The following is a 26,056-nucleotide window of genomic DNA, read 5'->3' as shown; positions in this document are numbered from 1 at the left end:
CCAGCAAGGCATGTGGCATGCTGGGATTTGTAGTTTTCAGCACAGCAAGAAACAGGAAATAGAAGCAAACATAGGAAAACAAAGTGGGGTATAAAAAGACAACAAAGTGCAAAAATAGAGTAGCTTAAACAACAAGAATAGAAATGAAACAAAACAAATAGGGTAAGTCAAAAATGGAATAACACTTTGACCACCATTGACCAATTTGTCGCAATTGGATTGGTATATCCTTGACACAGACATGGACCTTAAGGAAGTTACTAAACATCCTTTACTCATAACCTTCAGAAAGAGTGTCACCATAGGAGATAAACTAAAAAGATCTTCCAGCCAACATCAATTATGTACAAAAAAAAAATTGGTTATCTAGAGATTTACCTAAAGGTAATTATCCCTGCAGAACCTGTTCCTTTTGTCCTTACAGTGCAGCATGTCGACACGTGAAATTGGGCAGCCATACACACACGGGTAATCACTTCATTACTTGACGCATTAGTTTTGTTGTGTACGCCCTGTTTTGTCTGTGCGGTTTCTTTTACGTGGGCAAAACCATTAGACAGCTCCATGTCCGCATTCGGGAGCATTTTTGCTCCATACGGACTGGATCTGGTACTCCTAGGTTAATTGCCCACGTGAGAGAATCGCATGGAGGGGATTGCAGCACAGATGCGAGAGACTGGATCGATAAATTAGACGCCACGGGAGCACTTGGTTTAAATGATTGCAACAAGCTTGCCTTGTTTTTGTTAATTTCTGCACTTTTTAGTTAATGTTGATTACATATCTATTTTGATTTGTTTGCACTTACGTTCTATATATTTATTTATTTATATGTTAATGATGCTAACTGTTTACATGTTACCATGGAAACCCTTCCGGTGTTCCTGAGATATCTGATGCATGCGCCAGAGGAGATGCCGTGTGTCAGCTTGTGGAAGCGCGCTCAGCTGGATCTGTCCTGGGCCCCTGCCCTCTGTTCATCTGCCTGCTGTTAACGGTTATGCTTTATCCATCACAATAAAGCCTTCACACGCATGGTGAGCGCAAGTCTTCTATTTTATCTCCTCTACATTCATTTGTCATCAAATCTGCACTGACTTAGCACCGCCTGGAGCGTACAGCACTTGGAGTTTACCTGTTGCACACCTCTACTCCACCCGCACGCAGTCCTCTAGTCCTGCAGTTGCCGGTTCAGACTCTTACCCCCGAATTGCCTACATAACAATGCAAGTCAGTGCCACCATATTGCCAGATCCAGCAATAGTGCCCTTATTACTTTGTTAAACACGTGGCCCTCATAATAACAGCTGCATTGCCCTCTGTGATAAGGTGGCAAGGAAAGGGTGTATTTCCTTCGCTCACCCTGAAGATTCTCTCACCTGCTTCTTAAGTAATGAGGCAGCAGAGAAGGGAGATGTATATAAGATGGAGACTCAGTCTAATCTGTGCTCTCCCTTGGAAACAGTATGCTGGCTGTTAGAGGGGGAGACACATGGGCCCTGTTTAGGTAACACGCAGAAGGCGCTGCGAGTGGTCCAAGTTCGGGTGTGAACTGGTAGTAAAACAGGTTGCAGGTGGCACAGGTTTTTAACTGGATGAGGGAAGCTCACCAGTTGATAGACAGGGCATGCTTACATGTATAGTCAGTGACCAGACAGTCTAGGGCTTTATTTTTGTTCCTGTTTATGTTTTGTTTTACCTGCAACCTGTGGAAATAAAGCTGGCGAGGAGCCAGACTTGTATGCGGAACTGTGGTCTGTGGTGTTATTGTGAGGAACGTGTCCCATGGCAAGTGACCAGGACGATCCCAGAGCTAATCCCTAAGACGGTTCCTTTAATGACCCCTGAGGTTTCCCTTTGGTTCGTTTGTAATCGTGTGTAGCTCATTGTTCAGGTGTCATTTTCATGTTATATTCCAAAATTGCAGATATTATCTGGGAATAGATCCATTGTGTCCTTTACTTGTTGTGTTTTGCCTTTAGGTGGCACTGTTGCTTTAATAATTGTAAATGTGGGAAAACGTCTAGCACCAGTCTTATATGAGTAACTACTGATTTGTACAGTTCAGTTCCAGTTTATATTTACAGCTATAGCCTTTCAGGTCACTTCTCTGCCTTTTGGCTAAGATCAAGTGTAGTATCTGTTCTTATCAGTTTCATGCCGGTGGCAAGCTATGCCGGTTTTGGGCTGGTGGGGATGGGTGCTGCATGGAGGGGGTAGGTGTACCGGGGCATTCCGGGGCTGGTTCTGAGGAATCAGCTTGATGGCTGCTCTGATGTGACCTGTTTCCTCCGGGTCTCGCCATGAGGTTGGGGGGGTGTAGAGCCGAGGTACTTCTGTGCCTCGGGGAGGGGTGACCCTGAGGTGCCAAAACTCACTGGGTGTTAAAACTCACTGAATGAGTGCGCTGCACCATACTCTTCACCTTTGGCGCTCACCCTTAGTATCCCGGCCTTCTTGCTAGGATCAGGGAAATTTTTATAGATCCGTCCGGATGACCGGGCAGTATATCTGCACTCGTTCACTTATTTATTATTTTTGTATGTCACTGTGCCACGTTCGTGTTTTTCTTTGTACACAGGATTGTCAGGATGCGGTAGCCCTTCTGGGTGTCCCTCCTAGCAGTCTTAGGGGAGGTGTGTGTGGCCTTTTGGTTCCTCACCTCCCTGCAACCCCTGAGCATCTTGGCTTCTGTCAAGATGCCATCAGTATATGGCTCCTCAGCTGATACCTTGGTTAATGCCTAGGTTGAAGCCAGGTGCATTTGTGGCCCTTTAGTAGCTTTGGCGAAAAGGAGCATCGAACCTGGATCCTTGCAGGTGCCTTTTGGCCTGGAGGTGAAGGGTAGGTTTGTTGGGGGGGCTCTCTCCTGTTGGAGAAGGGCTTAGCGATAGACCGCATCCTTTGTGCACGTTTTTTAGTGTGACACGTTTGCACTTTTTCTTGCACTTTGGGTGATAGTGTAGTAAAATTGTATTTATAACTTTGTGTGATATATTTTAATGAACTATCCAGCCTTATACAAAATACACAAGGGTGACAATGATATGTCTAGAGTCATTGTTACTCTCTTTTCCCAATCCAGCAGTGAGACATTTATAGGGGTGTGGCAGGGGGTGTTAGAAATTAGATCTAATACTGGTGGCTAAGGATAAGATAGGCAATTAATATAAAAGTTATGGAAAAGCCCTTTAAATCTGTTACTGTGCCTCCAAAATAAATCACCGTAACCCCTTAAGGACGCAGGACGTACTCAAACGGCCCCTTTTCCGAGTCCTTAAGGACTCAGGACGTTTGAGTACATCCTGTCAAATCCCGGCCCCCCGCCGCTAGCTGGAGGGGATCCGGTGCCCAATGCCTGCTGAAATCGTTCAGCAGGCATCGGGGCATATCGCCCAGGGGGGTCCAGCGATCTGCGGCAGATTCCGGGTCAATCGGGTCTCCAGTGACCCGGTGAACCGGAATTACAGGCCACAGCCAGCATGGGTGAGGAGGCACTGGTGCCACCTCACGATGGCCCTGATTCGTCGGCCGACCAATCAGGGCGCCTGCTGCGGGTGTCACTCCCGCAACCCGCTCCGCCCCTCTTCCGGAGGACGTGAGCGGATGCGGGACGTGCACCCCGGGAGCTGGGGACCCCGATCCCCGGCGTCAATGTTGGGATCGGGGCCCCAGGAGCGGCGGCGGCGCCGACGACGACGAGGGACTGACCTGATGCGGCGTGGATCGTTGGTGGTGAGTGACAGCCTCCTGCTGTAGCTTAGCAACAGCTCACAGCATGCAAAAAGGGCATGCTGGGAGCTGTAGTTATGCAACAGCAGGAGGCAGACCACCACAACTCCCAGCATGCCCTTATGGGCATGCTGGGACTTATAGTTTTGCAACAGCTGGAGGCACATTTTTTCTATGGAAAAGTGTACCTTCAGCTGTTGTGTAACTACAACTCCCAGCTTGCACAAACAGCTAAAGTGCATGCTGGGAGTTGTAGTGGTGCATCTGCTGGTTGCATAACTACAGCTCCCAGCATGCCCGTTGGCTGTCGGTGACTGCTGAGAGTTGTAGTTTTGCAACAGCTGAAAGCACACTGAGTTAAGTAGCAAACCAGTGTGTCTCCAGCTGTTGCATAACTACAATCCCCAGCATCCCCAGCCAAAGTAGTATGCCTCCAGCTGTTGCATAACTACAAGACCCAGCATGCCCTTCTGCTGTCCGTACATACTGGGGCTTGTAGCTTTTGCAACAGCTGAAGGCACACCGGTTGCAAAACACTGAGTTTGTTACCAAACTCGGTGTTTCACAACCAGTGTGCCTCCAGCTGTTGCAAAACTACAACTCCCAGCATGCACTGATAGACCGTACATGCTGGGAGTTGTAGTTTTGCAACAGCTGGATGTTCCCCCCCCCCCCCCATTTGTGAATGTACAGGGTACACTCACATGGGCGGAGGTTTACAGTAAGTATCCGGCTGCAAGTTTGAGCTGCGGCAAATTTTCTGCCGCAGCTCAAACTGCCAGCGAGAAACTACTGTGAACCCCCGCCCGTGTGACTGTACCCTAAAAACACTACACTAACACAAAATAAAAAGTAAAAAACACTACATATACACATACCCCTACACAGCCCCCCTCCCCTCCCCAATAAAAATGAAAAATGTCTGGTACGCCACGGTTTCCAAAACGGAGCCTCCAGCTGTTGCAAAACAACTACTCCCAGTATTACCAGACAGCCACTGACTGTCCAGGCATGCTGGGAGTTTTACAACAGCTGGAGGCCCCCTGTTTGGGAATCACTGGCGTAGAATACCCCTATGTCCACCCCTATGCAATCCCTAATTTAGGCCTCAAATGCGCATGGCGCTCTCACTTTGGAGCCCTGTCGTATTTCAAGGCAACAGTTTAGGGTCACATATGGGGTATCCCCGTACTCGGGAGAAATTGTGTTACAAATTTTGGGGGGTATTTTCAGCTTTTGCCCTTTTTAAAAATGTAAAATTATTGGGAAAAGAAGCATTTTAGGTAAATTTTTTTTTATTTTTTTACATATGCAAAAGTCGTGAAACACCTGTGGGGTATTAAGGTTCACTTAACTGCTTGCTACGTTCCCCGAGGGGGTCTAGTTTCCAAAATAGTATGCCATGTGTTTTTTTTTTTTTTTGCTGTTCTGGCACCATAGGGGCTTCCTAATTGCGGCATGCCCCCAGAGCAAAATTTGCTTTCAAAAAAGCCAAATGTGACTCCTTCTCTTCTGAGACCTTTAGTGAGCCAGCAGAGCACTTTTCACCCCCATATGGGGGGTTTTCTGAATCGGGAGAAATTGGGCTTCAAATTTTGGGGGGTATTTTCTGCAATTACCCTTTTTAAAAATGTTAAACTTTTGGGAAACCAAGAATTTTAGGGAAAAGGTTTTTTTTTTTTTTTTACATATGCAAAAGTCGTGAATCACCTGAGGGGTACTTTACCCCTTGTTATGTTCCCCGAGGGGTGTAGTTTTCAAAATGGTATGCCATGTGGGGTTTTTTGCTGTTCTGGCACCATAGGGGCTTCCTAAAGGTGACATGCCCCCCAAAAACCATTTGTCGCTCCTTCCCTTCTGAGCCCTCTACTGCGCCCGCCGAACAATTAACATAGACATATGAGGTATGTGCTTACTCGAGAAAAATTGGGTTTCAAATACAAGTAAATTTTTTTGCCTTTTTACCCCTTGCAAAAATTCTAAAATTGGGTCTACAAGAACATGTGAGTGTAAAAAATGAAGATTGTGAATTTTCTCCTTCACTTTGCTGCTATTCCTGTGAAGCACCTAAAGGGTTAAAACGCTGACTTAATGTCATTTTGCATACTTTGGGGGGTGCAGTTTTTATAATGGGGTAATTTATGGGGTATTTCTAATATGAAGAACCTTCAAATCCACTTCAAACCTGAACTGGTCCCTGAAAAAAAGCGAGTTTCAAAATTTTGTGAAAAATTGGAAAATTGCTGCTGAACTTTGAAACCCTCTGGTGTCTTCCAAAAGTAAAAACACGTCAATTTTATGATGCAAACATAAAGTAGACATATTGTATATGTGAATAAAAATTTTTTTTGGGGAATATCCATTTTCCTTACAAGCAGAGAGCTTCAAAGTTAGAAAAATGCCAAATTTTCTAATTTTTCATCAAATTTTGGGATTTTTCACTAAGAAAGGATGCAAGTTACCACAAAATTTTACCACTATGTTAAAGTAGAATATGTCACGAAAAAACAATCTCGGAATCAGAATGATAACTAAAAGCATTCCAGAGTTATTAATGTTTAAAGTGACAGTGGTCAGAATTGCAAAAAATGGCCGAGTCCTTAAGGTGAAAAAGGGCTCAGTCCTTAAGGGGTTAAAGTGCCTGTAAATCCAAAAAAAATTCATCTTTGGACACCTTTTAGATTTTTGTACATAAACAAGTACAGGTTTTGTAGTGATCAATTTTATAAAAATCTTTATAAAAGATAAATGAATAACAATATAATGGAAATTCGAATAGAAAGGTTCCATAAAATATCCTTCTTTATTATAACAGTTAAAAAAGCACAGACGTAGATCCATGTTTTAAAAAAGAAAGAAAAGAAAAAACACTCCAAGAAGGCGCACACCAAATAATGAAAGTGAGAAGTGAGTAGGCTGGGCGGCAGGACTGTGATGAAGAGCCGGGGGAAAGCAATTCATTCTGGGAATTGTAGTACTGTGCAACTGCTCAAATGACACAAAATTATACAGATTTGCAAGTTCACTTCAAAACAGCCTTATCATCCACTTAATACCCTGGAGGAAGTTGTGTATGCTTTCCAGCCAGACACAGTACTCCCTGCTGCCTCCTCTAAATAAATAAGTGTATTTAAAAAATAATAATAAAAAATAAATAAATAAATATATATATATATATATATATATATATTTTATATATATAAGTAAACTCCTACCATAATAAAGTTCTAATCACCCAACCCTTTTCCATTTTCCAAATGAAAAAATGTAAACAAAAGAATCACTTCATGTGGATTTTTCTGAACTATTAAACTAGAATTTGTTTGAAGCAAACAAAAAATTACCAGATGCCAGAATTGCATTTTTGGTCACATCAGATCCCAGAAAAAATGGAATAAAAAACGTTTAAACTGTGTGATTTACACCAAATTGGTACTGATACGCAAACTACAGACCACAGCGCAAAATAAAGCTGTAGGGATAAGAAAAGGGCAATTTTAAGCATACTTCTTCACAGGCCTCTCTGTCTTGTCAACAGCTCCTGAGGCTCAATTGCAGCAGCTTTCTTTCCTGGCCCTCCCAAGGAAGAAAGACTTTTTCCTTCAGCTGCAACCTCTTCTTAAAGGGGTACTCTGTTGGAAAACATTTTTTAGTTCTTTTTAAGTCAACTGGCTCCAGAAAGTTAAACAGGTTTGTAAATTAGGTCTATACATTTTTTTTTTAATCCTTTCAGTACTTACTTATTAGCAGCTTTATACTACAGGGGAAATTCTTTTCTTTTTGGATTTCTTTTTTGTCTGTCCACAGTGCACTCTACTGACACCTCTGTCCATGTCAGGAACTGTCCAGAGCAGGAGAAAATCCCCATAGCAAACCTATGCTGCTCTGGACAGTTCCTGACATGGACAGAGGTGTCAGCAGAGAGCACTGTGGTCAGACAGAAAATAAATTCAAAAAGAAAAGAACTTCCTCTGTAGTGTGCAGCTGCTAATAAGTACTGGAAGGATAAAGATTTTTTTTAATAGAAGTAATTTACAAATCTGTTTAACTTTCTGGCACCAGTTCATTTAAAAAAAAAATGTTTTCCACAGGAGTACCCCTTTAAACTTAGTCTCTTCTTTTCCAACCCCACATACACACACACATTCTCTTTCTTCTAGGGGTTGCATGCCACCACTTTGCAGCCCCTAAATCCTGAGTACAGGCAGCGTCTTCCCTTTTGAGCAGGACCTGACAACCAGCACCACTATCAGGGGAATTCCTGCCTCACACGTGGCTTGTGCCACACTCTCCCACGTGATACCTATCTTATATCAGGCCTTTGCTCCTTTTTTTTTAGAAGGTCATGTGCTATCCACATCACTGCTCAGCTAACCGCAGTGCCACCTCATCCCCCCTTGTAAGTACAGCAATGGCACTTGTCTTGTAAAGGGAGAGAGGTGCTATTACATTGGTGACATGGGAGTGGCAGCACTTCTTGTCTTTTCAGCAGGATGCCCTACATCCAAGTTAATACGTGTTACGCCGAGCGCTCCGGGTCCCTGCTCCTCCCCGGAGCGCTCGCGGCGTCTCTCTCTCTTTAGTGCCCCGGTCAGACCCGCTGACCGGGAGCGCTGTACTGACACTGCCGGCGGGCATGCGATTCGCATAGCGGGACGCGCCTGCTCGCGAATCGCATCCCAAGTCACTCACCTGTCCCGGCCCCCGGCTGTCATGTCCTGGCGCGCGCGGCTCCGCTCCTTAGGGCGCGCGCGCGCCAGCTCTCTAAGATTTAAAGGGCCAGTGCACCAATGATTGGTGCCTGGCCCAATCAGCCTAATTAGCTTCCACCTGCTCCCTGTCCATATTACCTCACTTCCCCTGCACTTCCTTGCTGGATCTTGTTGCCTTGTGCCAGTGAAAGCGTTTACTGTTGTCCAAAGCCTGTGTTCCAGATCTCCTGCTATCCTCTTTGACTACGAACCTTGCCGCCTGCCCCGACCTTCTGCTACGTCTGACCTTGCCTCTGCCTAGTCCTTCTGTCCCACGCCTTCTCAGCAGTCAGCCGCTGCAAGACCATCCCGCTTTGCGGCGGGCTCTGGTGAAAACCAGTAGCAACTTAGAACCGGTCCACCCACACGGTCCACGCCAATCCCTCGCTGACACAGAGGATCCACATCAAGCTAGCCGAATCCTAACAATAGATCCGGCCGCTGCCAAGTCTTGCTGACCTAACCACGGTGGTCACCCAGCAATCGCAGCAAATTGCCCAACAAGGACAGCAGCTGTCGCAGTTGACCGCCACGTTACAGCAACTTCTGCCACTGCTACAGCAGCCACCATCTCTGCCGCCAGCTCCTGCACCTCCTCCGCAGCGAGTGGCCGCTCCTAGCCTCCGCTTGTCCCTGCCGGAAAAATTTGATGGGGACTCCCGACTCTGCCGTGGCTTCTTGTCTCAATGTCCCTACATATGGAGATGTTGTCGGACCAATTTCCTACAGAACGGTTTAAGGTGGCGTTCGTAGTGAGTCTTCTATCTGGAAAGGCTTTGTCTTGGGCCACACCGCTCTGGGACAGCAATGATCCTGCCACAGCCACTGTCCAGTCCTTCTTCGCTGAAGTCCGTAGTGTCTTCGAGGAACCAGCCCGAGCTTCTTCTGCCGAAACTGCCCTGCTGAACCTGGTCCAGGGTAATTCTTCAGTAGGCGAGTACGCCATCCAATTTCGTACTCTCGCTTCCGAATTATCTTGGAATAACAAGGCTCTCTGCGCGACCTTTAAAAAAGGCCTATCCAGTAACATCAAGGATGTGCTGGCCGCACGAGAGATTCCTGCCAACCTGCAAGAACTTATCCATTTGGCCACCCGCATTGACATGCGTTTTTCTGAGAGACACCAGGAGCTCCACCAGGAAAAAGACCTTGATCTCTGAGCACCTCTCTCACAGTATCCTTTGCAATCTACCCCTGTGCCTCCCGCCGAGGAGGCTATGCAAGTGGATCGGTCTCGCCTGACCCATGAAGAGAGGACTCGCCGTAGGGATACGTGGGTGTGGCGTCTCTTGGTACAAAGTCTGCTTCTCCACGTCTCACTGTGCCCGTGCGGATTTCTCCTTCTGCCAACTCCTCCTTCTCAGCCGTGGCCTGCTTGGACTCTGGTGCTTCTGGAAATTTTATTCTTGACTTTTTGGTGAACAAGTTCTGCATCCCGGTGACCCGTCTCGTCAAGCCGCTCTACATTTCTTTGGTCAACGGAGTGAAGTTGGACTGTACGGTGCGTTACCGCACAGAACCCCTCTTAATGTGCATAGGACCCCATCACGAAAAGATTGAATTGTTCGTCCTTCCCAACTGCACCTCTGAAGTCCTCCTCGGTCTGCCATGGCTCCAGCATCATTCTCCCACCCTTGACTGGACCACCGGGGAGATCAAGAATTGGGGCCCTGCTTGCCGCAAAAAATGCCTCACGTCTGCTCCCAGTCCCGTCAGGCACACCTGGTCTCCCCAAGGCCTATCAGGACTATGCTTTGCCTCCTCATAGCCCCCGTCCTGGTAACACTCTGCCCTGTGCCAAGCTTCACCCTCTGCCCTCCCTCCCCATTCCCACTCCTTCTGAACTGCCTGCCTTTGATGAGGAAACCCTACAATCGCTCCCAGTGTCCTCGTCCCACGTGAAGCAATTACCGGACAAAAAAAGGGGGAGACCTAAGGGGGGGGGGTACTGTTACGCCGAGCGCTCCGAGTCCCTGCTCCTCCCCGGAGCGCTCGCGGTGTCTCTCTCTCTCTCTCTCTCTGCAGCGCCCCGGTCAGACCTGCTGACCGGGAGCACTGTACTGACACTGCCGGCGGGGATGCGATTCGCATAGCGGGACGCGCCCACTCGCGAATCGCATCCCAAGTCACTCACCTGTCCCGGCCCCCGGCTGTCATGTCCTGGCGCGTGCGGCTCCGCTCCTTAGGGCGCGCGCGCGCCAGCTCTCTAAGATTTAAAGGGCCAGCGCACCAATGATTGGTGCCTGGCCCAATCAGCCTAATTAGCTTCCACCTACCTCACTTCCCCTGCACTTCCTTGCCGGATCTTGTTGCCTTGTGCCAGTGAAAGCGTTTACTGTTGTCCAAAGCCTGTGTTCCAGATCTCCTGCTATCCTCTTTGACTACGAACCTTGCCGCCTGCCCCGACCTTCTGCTACGTCTGACCTTGCCTCTGCCTAGTCCTTCTGTCCCACGCATTCTCAGCAGTCAGCGAGGTTGAGCCGTTGCCGGTGGATATGACCTGGTTGCTACCACCGCTGCAAGACCATCCCGCTTTGCGGCGGGCTCTGGTGAAAACCAGTAGCAACTTAGAACCGGTCCACCGACACAGTCCACGCCAATCCCTCGCTGACACAGAGGATCCACATCCAGCTAGCCGAATTCTAACAATACGCAGTGGTCTACATTTTAAAAAGAGACGTCTTAGGAATATTATTTCTATTTCATTAAACTCAAGGGATGTTCTTATTAAAAGCGGCTGCTTCCATAATTAATGTATACTTCGACACAGTATGTATGGTCTCTTCTTCATTTTTATGCCACCCTTATAACTTTCTACACCAAGGGCCTCTGTTCTACTGGTAAATTGGTGTTTCGGAAGATCATGTCATATCCTATAAATTAGAATACCTCTTTCTTGGAGCATCACCAATTAAATTTGTACCAGGGAGAAACAAGTTGCTAACCCACCCCCCTACACTATATTGTGCCTTCTTAGATATTGCTATCCATGAAATGCAGGTTCTTGTTGTTGACCGAGTAATGTAAACAAACCCAGCTTTTCTCCCTAATCTGATAGATCGATCCTCAGAGGACTCTCTCCCGACAGCACATACAGAAGATCAACTTGGAAAACACATTTCTCCCTGGAGTTAATTATTTAAATTATTTCCTCCAAGCAAATAGTGTAGGTGGCTGCAGGTTGATAAACACAGTCTGTATCCGTATACAATGCACAATGCGAGCTGAATCATTTTATCCACAGATCATTAGCTCTCAAAATAGACATGTTTTTAATTCTGCATTAGACATATGTTTCCTGAAGAATGAACTGTCAGTTTATTATTAGGAGAATAAGTATGCATCTTACCCTACAAAAAAAGTATTAAGTTGTCTGAGCATCTTTAGGGCTCACATACTTACCTAGCCTTGGTCCCCTGCTGGTCCTCCGCAGCTCTCTATATAATCCCCTTTTCTTCCCTCTTCCTGGTTTCGAGATGAAGAATCATAGCAGGACCTGCGCGCTCAGCCAATCACAGGCCGCAGCCGTGTTCTGCCATGACCAATGAATGACTGAACAGGAAGCAGAAAGGGGCCATGCAGAGGCAAAATTAAGCTGTGGAGGACCAATTCTAGGCAAGTATCCTTTTTTTATAACCCCCCCCCCCCCCCCCAAGCAAACACTGGAATTCAGTGTACTTATACAGGTTCCAAAATAGGACAGTGATATAAATCCAACCAAGTATTACCACTATGTGTCACCCTCAGTGACACTCAACATCCGCAAAAAAGAAAAATACATATATATATAACCTATAAAATTGTTGCTATGCACCAAAAAAGTTACTACACCAATATAATGATCAACAATTTTATTTCATTTATTGAATCAGACCACTGTGGTAGGAATCCCGCAGTACACCCCGACGTGCACGTTTCGTCCCTTTCCCCCTTGACGAAGGGACAAAATGTGCACATCGGATGTACCGTGGGATTCCTACCATTCTGGTAATTCAATATTTTTACATGGCTGCTTTGTTCATGATATGTTTACATGGCTGCTACGTTTATGATATGTTTACTGCCCCTGCTGCTTTGCTGGTATGTTACATATTATGAATTGTTTGAGATTTACTTGTTTATTTATTTCATATCTATGATGGTATTAGCTAGCGGGTTTGTATTCACATGCACTTTATTTTTAGCACCTTACTACATACAAACTTTAGTGATGGTGCATTAGAATACCCTCTGCTAGTCTTTCTTCCAAGCTTTACATGTTAACCCCTTAAGGACCCAGCCCATTTTCACCTTAAGGACCCGGCCATTTTTTGCACATCTGACCACTGTCACTTTAAGCATTAATAACTCTTAGATGCTTTTACTTTTCATTCTGGTAAAATTTTGTCGATATTTGCATAATTTCTTGGTGAAAAATTCCTAAATTTGATGAAAAATTCGAAAATTTTCCTTTTTTTTTTTACTTTACTACTCTCTGCTTATAAGGAAAATGGACATCCCAAATAAATTATATATTGATTCACATATGCAATATATCTACTTTATGTTTGCATCATAAAGTTGACATGTTTTTACTTTTTGAAGACATCAGAGGGCTTCAAAGTTCAGCAGCAATTTTCCAATTTTTCATAACATTTTCAAAATCTGAATTTTTCAGGGACCAGTTCAGTTTTGAAGTTGATTTGAGGGGCCTTCATATTAGAAATACCCCATAAATGCTGCTTTGATTAGGGGTATCTGGACATCACTGGTATTTCTTTACATGACAGGGAATTTAAAATATGCTTGTTTGCTGATGATGTCCTGCTTACGCTCTCTCGTCCTTTTCTTTCTCTCCCTAGTCTTTACAAGGTTTTCCATGCCTATAGTGTAGTCTCTGGCAACAAGGTCAACCTCTCCAAGTCGGAGGCGCTCCCTCTCAATCTTCCCCTGTCACTTTCTACCCTCCTACACTCTAACAATTCTTTTAAGTGGTCTTCATCTGCTCTTAAGTACCTAGGGGTCTGGATCTCTTCTCACTACTCCTCGCTTTACTCTACTAATTATCTCCCCCTCTTTAGGGAACTGCGAGCCCTCATGGAGAAATGGCGACCACAGTATATCTCCTCTTTTGGTCGTATCGCGGCGGTCAAGATGACTATCCTCCCGAAGTTACTCTACTTTTTTGAAACACTGCCGGTTTGTGTGCCGTTGTCCGCTTTGCGTTCCCTGCAGGCGGCTATTTTTCGGTTTATATGGAATGGTAAGAGGCATCGGCATCCGATGTCTGTAATGATGGCGGGTAGGATGTATGGGGGGTTAGCGGGTACTACTACTACTAATTCAAGCTATTCTCTTCCTCCTCCCCTCTTAGGTCTTTTCTCTATCATTCTGACTTTCCCTCTGGTTTGTCTACATTATGGTGCAGGAATGGGGGACTCTGGACCTCTTTTGTTGGGCGGATGTAGTTGACCCCCTCTTGCGTACTCTCTTACCTTTTGACCAACTACAATCTCGTAGGGGTCTCCCCTCGTCTGAGCAATTTCACTACCTCCAATTGCAGCATTTCATTTCCACTACACTGGGTTCCCTTGTAGTCTCCTTACCAACTGGCTTTGAGAGACTATGTCGTGGTGGGCCTCAGGCGAGGGGTCTCCTCTCCGATATCTATTCCCTGCTTCTTCGACCTCCCGAGGGCGCTCAGGTGTCCCATCGATATATGAGCCGATGGGAGGAAGCGCATAGTACTGTTATCGCCCTCCCTCAGTGGAGGGTGATATGGGAAAGGGCCTCTAAGGCCTCTATTTGTACCACCTATAAGGAGACTCTATACGGGATGGTATCATACTCCAGAATTACTGAATAGGTTGATTCCCTCCCCAGTGTTGGCCTTGCGGGGTGGGCATGGGCACGTTGTTTCATATCTTCTGGTCCTGTCCTCTTATTAAGGGATTCTGGGAGACTGTGCGTGGCTTGCTGTCTACTGTTTTGGGAGTTTCGGTCCCTTTGGATCCTATGGTTTTCCTCCTACAGCTGTCCCATCCTGTCTTAACTAAGAAGCTTTTTAAACTTGGATTGCACATTATCTTAGCGGCTAAAACTCTTATAACTAAAAACTCCCCCCTCTGGACTCTCCCTCCCTCTGAGTCTGACCTGCTGTCCCGTATAAGAGACATCCGTTCTCTGGAATACCTGATGGCCTCCTTGAATAACTCTGTCTCTTCCTTTTTCTCGGTCAGGGAACCGTGGGATCGCTTTTCTGATAGGCAGCTACCGTGATCCTCTTCTCTCTTCATGCTTTTTCTTTTCTTCTCTTTTCCCTTCTCCTTCCTCTATTTCCCCCTTGTGGTTGTGTTAAGTGGTGTTAGATTGTGTATCCTATTTGTCTGTGTTCCCTTCCCTTCCCCCTTTATGTTTTGTGACCTTTATGGTCCGCTCATAAGTGTTCTTTGCTATGTGATTTCTATATTTGTTACAGCTTTCATATATGCTTTGGAGTCGGGGGCTACTGATGTAATTTTATTGCAAATGCTTGTGTACCATGGCCTTTTCTTAGCTTGTTTTTCGCTCCTGATAATGCCTGTTACGGGCTTTGGCTCATGTCTGTGAATGTTATGTTTTGTTTGATTTTGTCATTATGAAAATTCTTCATAACAAAATACAGTTAAAAAAAGAAATACCCCATAAATTACCCCATTATAAAAACTGCACCCCTCAAAGTATTCAAAATGACATTCAGTAAATGTGTTAAACCTTTAGGTGTTTCACAGGAATAGCAGCAAAGTGAAGGAGAAAATTCAAAATCTTCATATTTTTTACACTCACATGTTCTTGTAGACCCGTTTTTTTTTAAATTTTTACAAGGGGTAAAAGGAGAGAAATCACCCTAAAATTTGTAACTCAATTTCTCCTAAGGAAATATCTCATATGTGTATGTCAAGTACTCTGTGGGTGCACTGGAGGGCTCAGAAGGGAAGGATCGACAATGGGATTTTGGAGTGAGTTTTTCTGAAATGGTTTTTGGGGGGCATGTCACATTTAGGAAGCCCCTATGGTGCCAGAACAGCAAAGAAGAAAAAAAAAAAACACATGGCACACTATTTTGGAAACTACACCCCTCAGGGAATGTAACAAGAGGTCCAGTGAGCCTTAACACCCCACAGGTGTTTGACGACTTTTTATTAAAGTTGGATGTGTAAATTAATTTTTTTTCACTAAAAAGCAGTTTTTTCCCCAAATTTTACATTTTTACAATAGGAGAAATTTGTAACCCCATTTCTTCTGAGTATGGAAATAAACATGTGTGGACATCAAGTGCTCTGCTGGCGCACTACAATGCTCAGAAGAGGAGTGCCATTAAGCTTTTAGGAGAGAGAATTTGGTTGGAATAGAAGTCGGGGGCCATGTGCGTTTACAAAGCCCCCCCGTGGTGCCAAAACAGTGGACTGCCCCACATGTGACCCCATTTTGGAAACTACCCCCCTCACAGAATTTAATAAGGGGTGCAGTGAGTATTTACACCCCACTGACATTTGACAGTTCTTTGGAACAGTGGGCTGTTCGTTTTACCAGACCACTGTTCCAAAAATCTGTCCGACACCTGTGGGGCATAAATGCTCACTGTACCCCTTATACCATTACGTGAGGGGTGTAGTTTCCAAAATTTTGGAAACTACACTAGAACTCTGGGTGCTTTGTAAACACATGTGGCCTTCAATTCCAGACAAATTTTCTCTCCAAAAGCCCAATGGCGCTCGCTCTCTTCCGAGTATTGTAGTTCGCCCGCAGAGCACTTTAAATCCACTTATGGGTTATGGGGAATATTTATCAAAACCTGTACAGAGGAAAAGTTACTGAATTGCCCATAGCAACCAATCAGATCACTTCTTTCATTTTTAACAAGGCCTGTGAAAAATGAAAGAAGTGATCTGATTGGTTGCTATGGGCAACTCAGCAACTTTTCCTCTGGACAGGTTTTGATAAATCTCCCCCTATGTTCTTACTCAGAATTTTGGGAGACTTTTTTTTCTATTTTCCCTTGTGAAAATGAAAAATTTAGGCTAACATCAGCATTTTTGTGAAATTTTTTTTTTTGTTTTCCCATCAAAATTTAACGAAAATTTGTCAAACACCTGTGGGGAGTTAAGGCTCACTATACCCCTTGTTACGTTCCGTGAGCGGTGTAGTTTCCAAAATGGGGTCACATGTGGGTATTTATTTTTTTGTGTTTATGTCAGAACCGCTGTAAAATCAGCCACCCCTGTGCAAATCACCACTTTAGGTCTCAAATATACATAGTGCGCTCTCACTCCTAAGCCTTGTTGTGCGCCCGCAGAGCATTTTACACCCACATATGGGGTATTTCCTTACTCAGGAGAAATTGCATTACAAATTTTGGGGGTCTTTTTTTCCTTTTACCTCTTGGAGCAACACCAGCATGTTAGTGTAAAAACGTTTCCTTTTCATAAGGGGTAAAAGGAGAAAAAGCCCCCAAAATTTGTAACACAATTTCTCCCGAGTACAGAAATACCCCATATGTGACCCTAAACCGTTTCCTCGAAATACGACAGGGCTCCAAGTGAGAGAGCACCATGCGCATTTGAGGACTAAATTAGGGATTGCATAGGGTTGGACATAGGGGTATTCTACACCAGTGTTTCCCAATTAGTGTGCCTCCAGCTGTTGCTAAACTCCCAGCATGCCTGGGCAGTCAGTGGCTGTCCGGAAATGCTGGGAGTTGTTGTTTTGCAACAGCTGGAGCCTCCGTTTTGGAAACACTGCCATACGATACATTTTTCATTTTCATTGGGGAGGACAGTGTAAGGAGGTGTATATGTAGTGTTTTACCCTTTATTATGTGTTAGTGTAGTGGTTTTCAGTGGTTTCCTGCTAGGAGTTTGCGCTGCAGCCGAAAATGTGCCGCAGCTCAAACTTGAAGCAAGAAACTCACTGTAAACCTCCGCCCTTGTGAATGTACCCTGTACATTCACATGGGGGGGCAAACCTCCAGCTGTTGCAAAACTACAACTCCCAACATGCACTGACAGACCATACATGCTGGGAGTTGTACTTTTACAACAGCTGGAGGCACACTGCTTAGAAAACCTTCAGTTAAGTTCTGTTATCTAACTCAGTATTTTCCAACCAGTGTGCCTCCAGCTGTTGCAAAACTACAACTCCCAGCATGTACTAATCGCCGAAGGGCATGCTGGGAGATGTAGTTATACAACAGCTGGAGGTACGCAACTACAACTCTCAGCATGGCGAGACAGCCGTTTGCTGTTCGTGCAGGCTAGGAGTTGTAGTTTTGCAAGATTTAGAGGGCCACGGTTTAGAAACCACTGCACAGTGATCTCCAAACTGTGGCCCTGCAGATGTTGCAAAACTACAAACCCCAGCATGCCCAGACAGAACGGGGGAACCAAACTTTAACCCCCCCCACCCTTATCTGCTATTGGTCAGTCGCTTCTGACCGACCAATAGCAGGGATAGGAGGGGTGGCACCCTTGCCACCTCACTCCGATCCCTTCAGGGGGATCGTGGGTGTCTTGGACACTCCCGATCCCCCTTATTTTCCGGGTCACTGGAGACCGCAGTCTAAATTGACCAGCGATTTGTGGCGATCGCCGACATGAGGGGGTCTCGGGACTCCCTGGGCATTTGCACGTGATGCCTGCTGATACAGTGCACCCTGGGTCCTTAAGTACGCCCTGGGTCCTTAAGGAGTAAAGGTCCTTTAAAGCGGTACTCCAGTGGAAAACTAATTTTTTTTAATTAACTGGTGCCAGAAAGTTTAACAGATTTGTAAATTACTTCTATTGAAAAATCTTAACTCTTTCAGTACTTATTAGTTGCTGTATACTACAGAGGGAGTTGTATTTTTCTTTCTGGAATTCTTTCCAGTCTGACCACAGTGCTCTCTGCTGACACCTCTGTCCATATCAGTAACTGTCCAGAATAGAAGCAAATTCCCATAGCAAACCTCTCCTGCTCTAAACAGTCCCTGACATGGACAGAGGTGACAGCAGAGAGCACTGTGGTGACTCTACAGCTGATTTGTTTCAAAATCAGATACCCCATAAACAGCCTTTGAAAAGCCTTTGAGTTAGCAAAAAACTCCACACACTGGGCTTGTTTCTTGTGTTCTGTGAGCTGCAGGGAGGGGCTGCTGTGAGAGTGAGCAGGAGGGTGTTGCCTTCTAGCTAATGAGAGACACTCAAACAGGGCACACTGAAGCTGTCAGCTCTCTGAGCTGGGGAGAGGGGAATGTGAAGTGTCATCTACAGTAGAAGCTAGTCTAGTGTGATAAGATCTCCTGGACTTCCTGCTTGGAGAGAAACAGGGCATGTGCTCAGCAAGGATTACACTTCACATTGCAGGGTTATATAACGTTATCATGTGCAGCTATATAAAGGTGATTTAATTTGGCTGGGGTTCTCCTTTAACTATAACTCTCTGTTGTCTGTCCCTCAACCACTGCCTAATCCATTCAATAATATGGGAGTCCAAGCTCAATTCAATGACTGCAGTTTAATGATAAGTCTTCTATGTGGGACAGTGTTAAAAGCCTTACTAAAATCTAGATATGCGATATCTACTGCACCTCCACCATCTATTATTTTAGTCAACCAGTCAAAAAAATCTATAAGATTAGTTTGACATGATCTCCCTGAGCCTGGAACTCCACTGAGGTTTTTTTTTTTAGCAAAAACGCCAATTTTCCCGCGTCCAGATGTTAGCTGTAAGTCAATAGTAAACTGCTAAATGCCAGATTCACTTGGGGTTTTTCAGTTTGGCGTTTTTTTTTTATCCTTTTGGCGTTTTTTAGTAATTTCGGGCTCAGAGGCTGGATTTTCAAAACGCCCGACAAAACCTAGTTTGGCGTTTTTTGCCCTGAAATCGTGGCGTTTTCATCCCATAGAAGTCTATGGGAGAGCAAAAACGCCAAGAAAAACGCCATGTTGGTTTTAAATTTTGCGTTTTTGCAGGCGGTTTTTATTATTTTTTGGACTTTAGTGATCCCAAAAAATTATGGAGATACCTTTTTTATAAAAATTTCGTAGGGTACCATAACAAAAAGTAATCATAAAAAAGATACAGTAGTGATGTAAAAAAATTGTATCTAACGAAATGTATCTTTTTTTATTACAAAATGTTTATTAATTTTTAAACAGGGATCAATTTATGTGAGCGGGTAAAGCACTAAACATGTAACCGACAATAATAAAAATGTATCGTGTGTTTTTCACTTTTTTAGTTTTTTTACATTTTCTAGGTAGTACTACTACTCCCAGCATGGAACACACTGTTCCATGATGGGAGTAGTAGTACCTGTACTAATTGACAGATCGCCCTCTAAATATTAGTAAGTGATATTTACTGCTGCCCTTCCTAGTGGGTGCCAAAGGCTGTCTGGGCATGCTGGGAGTTGTAGTTTTGCAACATCTGGAGGGTCACAGTTTGGAGACAACTGTTACAGTGGTGCCCAAACGGTAGCCCTCCAGATGTTGCCAAACTACAACTCTCAGCATGCTTAGACTGCCCAGAACTGCTGGGAGTTGTAGTTCTGTAACATCTGTCCCTTCAGATTTAGCAATTTTCATGATTTTTTTTTAAATTGCTGCTCTACTTTGAAGCCCTCTAATTTTTTCAAAAAGGAAAAATATGTCCATTTTATGATGTCAACATAAAGTGGACATATTGGGCCTCATTTACTAAGCTGAAACCGACCAGTTTTTGCCTGGTTATTTCGTCTGAGACATGTCTGCGCCAGTGTGCGCCTGAAAAATCCGGCAAACCCGAAAAGGGGCGTGGTCTGTCGCAAAAGGGGGTGTGGTATCACAACCCGACCAATTTACTATGGAATTCACAGAAAATCCTGTGGGTAAATGGCTGGAAATATTGACCTAGAACAAGCTGGTCAGAAAATGTTCCCGACTTTTCCCAATAGTGAATAGAGAGGAATCCTGCAAGTCTGAAACAACTTTTCCCACTAGTAAAAACCCGAAACTCTTAGTAAATGAGGCCCATTGTATTTGTGAATAAAAATGAAATTTATTTGGAATATTCATTTTCCTTACATTTTTCTAACTTTTCTAAGCTTCAAAGTTAGAAAAAAACTAAATTTTCTAAATTTTCATGACATTTTGGGATTTTTCACCAAAAAAAGGATGCAGGTAACCACGAAAATTTACCACCAAAACAAAGTAGAATATGTCACGAAAAAACAATCTCAGAATCAGAAAATTCGGTAAAAGCGTTTTAGAGTTATTAATGCGTAAAGCGACGGTGGTCAGAATTGCGAAAAAGGGCTCAGTCCTTAGGGTGAAAAAGGGCTGCGTCCTTAAGGGGTTAAAGTGGGGCAAGTAAAAGAATGATCCTGTCCACAATTATAAATTTCAGTCCTGCTGGAGTGGTCCAGGGATCTTTCGTTCAGCTACAATACCAGGGTGTGTACTTTTATTCCTCATCATCTCTCCGGCCTGGGGCCCCTAAACTCTATATGGGTCACTCCCATTCAATCTTTGGTGGGCCACATTCAGTGTTATTCAATGTCCATTGACAATATTGGTTAAATACACTATTAAGCATAAGTGCGGCGTGCGGCGTTCCGTGTACGCCGCACTTATGCTTAATAGTGTATTTAACCAATATTGTCAATGTGTGTGTACATGTGCCCCCTGAATCAGTGCTTGGCATTTTATTCAGTTCATTTTTATCTTACTACTTCACTCTTTTTTATATGCGATTGTGCTCATGGGGCTATATACACACTAGTTGCGGCATTGCCATGTTTAGCCGCCTATGCACATTTAGCTGACGAATGTCCAGTCAGGATTTTGTGGCTTTTTCTCAGCAGAAGCACGGACTGGACATGTCATTCATTTTCCAGTTTCCATGTTTCTTAGTAGGTTGGGCTCATTTAGAATACACACTATATAAGGGGCACATGCCCATACATTCTTGTGCCACGACTAAGAGCCAGATTAGGCTCGAAACACGTCGGTTTCTTCTTCCTTGTGTGTCTTCTGTCCATGGATATCCTATGTTTTTAACCTGATGGATTAGAAGTCAAGTTTTACGTATTTTTCACTTCTCTAGTGGAGCAGCTGGAGGTCTGTGCTTTTTCCCATTCCTTGTCCACAAATTGTCTTTACATCACAAGTGGTTTATCTTTTGCTATTTGCACGTTTTTTGCGGATTATCAGTGTTCATCAAACATCTGTGTTGACCATACTATTATGTGCCTCTATTATTACCATCATTTGCACAGCACCACCTGTATGCTCTCTACATATGCCAAATAGTTACCTTAGTACCAGAGGCGTACCCAGCGCCCCTTGTGCCCCTGTTGAGATGCTATATCGGTGCCCCCCAAACCCGCCTCTGCACCCCCCAAAAAAAAGTTAAAAACAGTGAAAAAAAACCTTCCCCAATAAAAATGACATTTTTTTCCCATTTTATCATAAAAAGGAGGAAAAATATATGATTAATAAACATATGTGGTATTGCCATGTGCGTCAATGTCCAAACAATCAAAATATAATGTTAATGATCCCGTACGGTGAATGGTGTAAGCATTAAAAACAGACCAGTATACTATACAGGATATGTATGCTATATAAGTGATTATATACAGTGCCCATATAACAGTAGATACCAGCTGTACAGAGATCTGCAAACAATATGTGATTGTAAACAGGACCATAAGCGGTAGATATCAGCTGTACACAGGATGTGTATACCATATAAGGGATTACAGTTACATCTAGGACTCACAATTACGTCTTTTCCGATTGGCGGCATCCTCTTTCCTTTTCTTTTCCGTCCGGATCAGACCGCCATGTTGATCTCTTCAGCATCTGCTGGACAAACATGTTAGACTCAACATTTTTCCAGCCTCTCCCCTCCTCTACACAATCTTCCCATCTATAGGCTCACAAACTGTAATAATGCCCTCCTTGGTGTCCTGCGCAGTAAAAGGGCAGGTAGGTAGCCAGGTAAATAGCTAACTAGGTTTGAAGATCAGGTAGTCAGATATGTAGGTAGGTGACTAGCCAGGTAGGTAGGTAGGTTGCTAACTAGGTAGTTAGGCAACCATATATGAAGGCCAGGTATGTACATAGTTAGGTAGCCAGGTATGTAGGTAGGTAGCAAGATATGTAGATAGGTAGTTAGACAACCAGGTATGTAGGTAGTTAGATCAGTTATATAGGAAAGTAGTTATGCATCCAGGTATAAATTTAGGTAGCCACGTAATTCGTCAAGTAGGTCTCACAGTCTAGTCTCACAGTATTTTGTGTTAGACAGAAAATAAGGTGTTTCTTATGGAAGTCACAGGTAGGTAATGTCCCCAGGAGGTAGTGCCCTCTAGTAGAACATGCCACCAGGTAGTTAATGTCCCCAGGTAGGTAGTCATACCCCCTGTAATTAAATCCCCCAGATAGCTGCCCCCTGTATGAAAACCCCTATGTAGGTAGCAGGTAGCCCCCCTATTAGTTTGGTAGTTTGTCCCCATACTAGCTAGGCAGGAACATAGTAGATAATTCCTCACATTAGGTGTAGGCAGCAGAGTCCCCCCACAGTAAGTGTAGGCAACAGAGTTCCACCAAAGTAGGTGTAGGCAGCAGGGTCCCCCCACAGTAGGTGTAAGCAGCAGGGTTCCCTCACATTAGGTGTAGGCAGCAGAGTTCCCCCACAGTAGGTGTAGGCAGCAGGGTCCCCCACAGTAGGTGTAGACAGCAGGGTGCCCCCACAGTAGGTGTAGGAAGCAGGATCCTCCCCAGAGTAGGTGTAGGGTGCAGGTTCCTCCCCACAGTGGAGTAGGTGTAGGCAGCAGGATCCCCCACAGCAGGTGTAGGCAGCAGGGTCCCTCCACAGTAGGTGTAGGCAGAAGAGTTCCCTCACATTAGGTGTAGGCAGCAGAGTCCCCCCCACTGTAGGTGTAGGCTGCAGAGTCCCCCCACAATAAGTGTAGGCAGCAGAGTTCCCCCACAGTAGATGTAGGCAGCAGGGTCCCCCCACTTTAGGTGTAGACAGCAGGGTCCCCCCACAGTAGGTGTAGGCAGCAGGGTGCCCCCACAGTAGGTGTAGGCAGCAGGATCCTCCCCAGAGTAGGTGTAGGCAGCAGGTTCATCCCCACAGTAGAGAAGTGTGGGCAGCAGGATCCCCCACAGCAGGTGTAGTGTAGGCAGCAGGGTCCCCCCACAGTAGGTGTAGTCAGAAGGGTCCCCCCCCACAGTATGTATAGTCAGCAGGGTCCCCCCCCCACAGGAGGTGAAGGCAGCAGGGTCCCCCACAGTAGGTGTAGGCAGCAGGGTCCACCCCACAGTAGAGTAGGTGTGTGCAGCAGGACCCCCTCCCCAGTAGGTGTAGGCAGCAGAGTCCCCCCCCCCAAGTAGGTGTAGGCAGCAGAGTTTTTCCACCTCCCCCCAGTAAGAGTAGTCATAAGGGTCCCCCCACAGTAGTTGTAGTCACCCCCCACAATAGGTCAAGGCAACAGGGTCCCCCCACAGTAGGTGTAGGCAGCAGAGTCCTCCACAGAATAGGTGTAGGCAGGAGGACCCCCACAGTAGGTGTAGGCAGCTGAGTCCCCCCCCCCAGTAGGTGTAGGCAGTAGAGTTTCCATCCCCCCCCAAGTAGGTGTAGGCAGCAGAGCTCCACCCCCCCCAGTAGGAGTAGGTAGTGGAGTTTCACACAACCCCCCCCCCCCTCCCAGGTTGAAAAAAGAACCATTATGCTCAGCAGGGCCCACGTCTTCCTCCCTGCACAGTGCAGGTGCCGATGAGTGACGTGTACGTGCTACGTGGGGGCAGAGGTCACGTCTCCTCTGTGTAGATGCGGCTTATACAGAGTGGATGCCTTCTGCTGTGTGTGTGTACTGCAATTGCAGCAGAAGGCAGCGCTGTCTGCCTGGGGACCTGGGACAAGTGCCCCGGAACCTCAGTAGCGGTGGCAGCGGCGGGCCTGATCAGTTTGGTGGCCTATATCAACGTGACTTGGCTGACTACGTACATCCACTTGATGTATCTGACTGAGACATCACTTTACAGTTACCTAGTGTTTCCTAATTAACCTACACTTTATCTGTCTTCTGAGAATTGTTTTCTGTACTATAACTGGCTATCTCCTTGTTCCTTGATGAACCCATAGTATTAATTGGGAGAAATGTGTTGGCTAAAGGAGTGTATCGATTTTTAATACTTTTTTGCATGGTTTTTGTATTGTTTTGAACACTACACTATTATTTGTATCCTCTACCCCACTTCACACTATAGAATAGGGAGGGCTAGTTCATGTTAGGTAGGGTTAGTAATTATGTTAGTGTAGGGTTGTCACCTTTACCCCCATCCCCACCGTCCATATTTTTGTGTTCTAGGTCTGTACAGACCTCTCCACTTTTTGATTATAATTGTGTACATTATTTTATCATATGTCTTAGTAAATGTTACGTTTTATATCCTGTAATCACGCCTTATTGGTATTTTTTCTTTGTTGTGGTCTGGTTAAGTGATTACCAAGGGCAACTATATCAGCAGGGTTGTGGATACCCTTTATCACTATCTAATATCTGGTGTTCTTTAAGTGGTCTCATGTCACACCTTTCCACCCAAAATTTTTTATCATGCTAAGATGTCTAAATAACAGCACCTGCTATGTTGCATCCTTTGAGCATACTATACCATATCCAAAGGATAGGGAATAAGATGTCTGATTGCAGGAGTCCGGCCACTGGGACCCCCCCACGATGTTTGGCGCTGCACCCCAGTCATCTGCTCCATGCCAGATGACAAGTGACCACAGCTGTCACGCCCCCTCCATTCATGTCTATGGGAGGAGGTTTGACAGCTATGTACTTTAATGTACTTTAAGGGTTAAATAATGCTATAAGTGGATGCAATGACACTAGAGTAAGACTAATAACATCAATGGACAACCAGTGACATCAGTGGACAACCAACATAATTAGTGGCTACACATGGAGACAGTAATATTTAATGATAAACAATCACATCAATAGATCAGTAAGTGAAAAATAACATCAATGGGCAACAAACAGCATCAATAGACATATAGATTTTAAAGAGCACTATGCAGAAGGGACCCTTGGAGTGAAGTCTTAAAGGGGTTGTCATGTTCAGACAACTGTTATCTACCGGGTCAGCTGCAATGTCTATAGCATCATCAAAGTCTAAAGAGCATTTAGATTGATCTTGATAGAAATGTTGCTCCAGTCAGAATCAGAATTTCCTCATTGCCAAAGTTTCCATCTAGTGTAACCACTAAACTTGCACATAAAGCTATAAAAAAAAAATCTAATATTTTCATTTTCATTTTCCCATTGTGTTGTTATCTAGCTCTATCCACCCGTTCGGCAGATGCATTGTCCTCTCCAAACGCCTGAGTCACATTCTCCAGTGCATAGCATTTAATCAGAATGTCCCATTGATTTGTCGTTGAGCTGTTGATCTGAAAACACTGTCTCCATATTATTCCAAACCTGACAGACAGTCTGCCAGTCTTATATGCATTCTAATAAGACTGCAACAGATATTGTTTGTGAATACGGTCATGACGACGTACCATTGCCTCCA

General features: G+C 45.0%; 1 long non-coding RNA gene and 1 pseudogene across 1 annotated transcript in view; both read left to right on the top strand.

Annotated features, from left to right (window-relative positions):
- Positions 1-26,056, top strand: part of LOC130275958 (uncharacterized) — a 77,191-nt gene that overhangs the window by 16,231 nt on the left and 34,904 nt on the right. The window lies entirely within an intron of this gene.
- LOC130277923 (U2 spliceosomal RNA) lies at positions 2,102-2,209 on the top strand (annotated as a pseudogene).

Source organism: Hyla sarda, chromosome 6, assembly GCF_029499605.1.
Source record: "Hyla sarda isolate aHylSar1 chromosome 6, aHylSar1.hap1, whole genome shotgun sequence".
Classification (NCBI taxonomy): Eukaryota; Metazoa; Chordata; class Amphibia; order Anura; family Hylidae; genus Hyla; species Hyla sarda.
The sequence above is the reverse complement of the archived record's forward strand: the minus strand, read 5'-3'. Positions and strand labels throughout refer to the sequence as shown.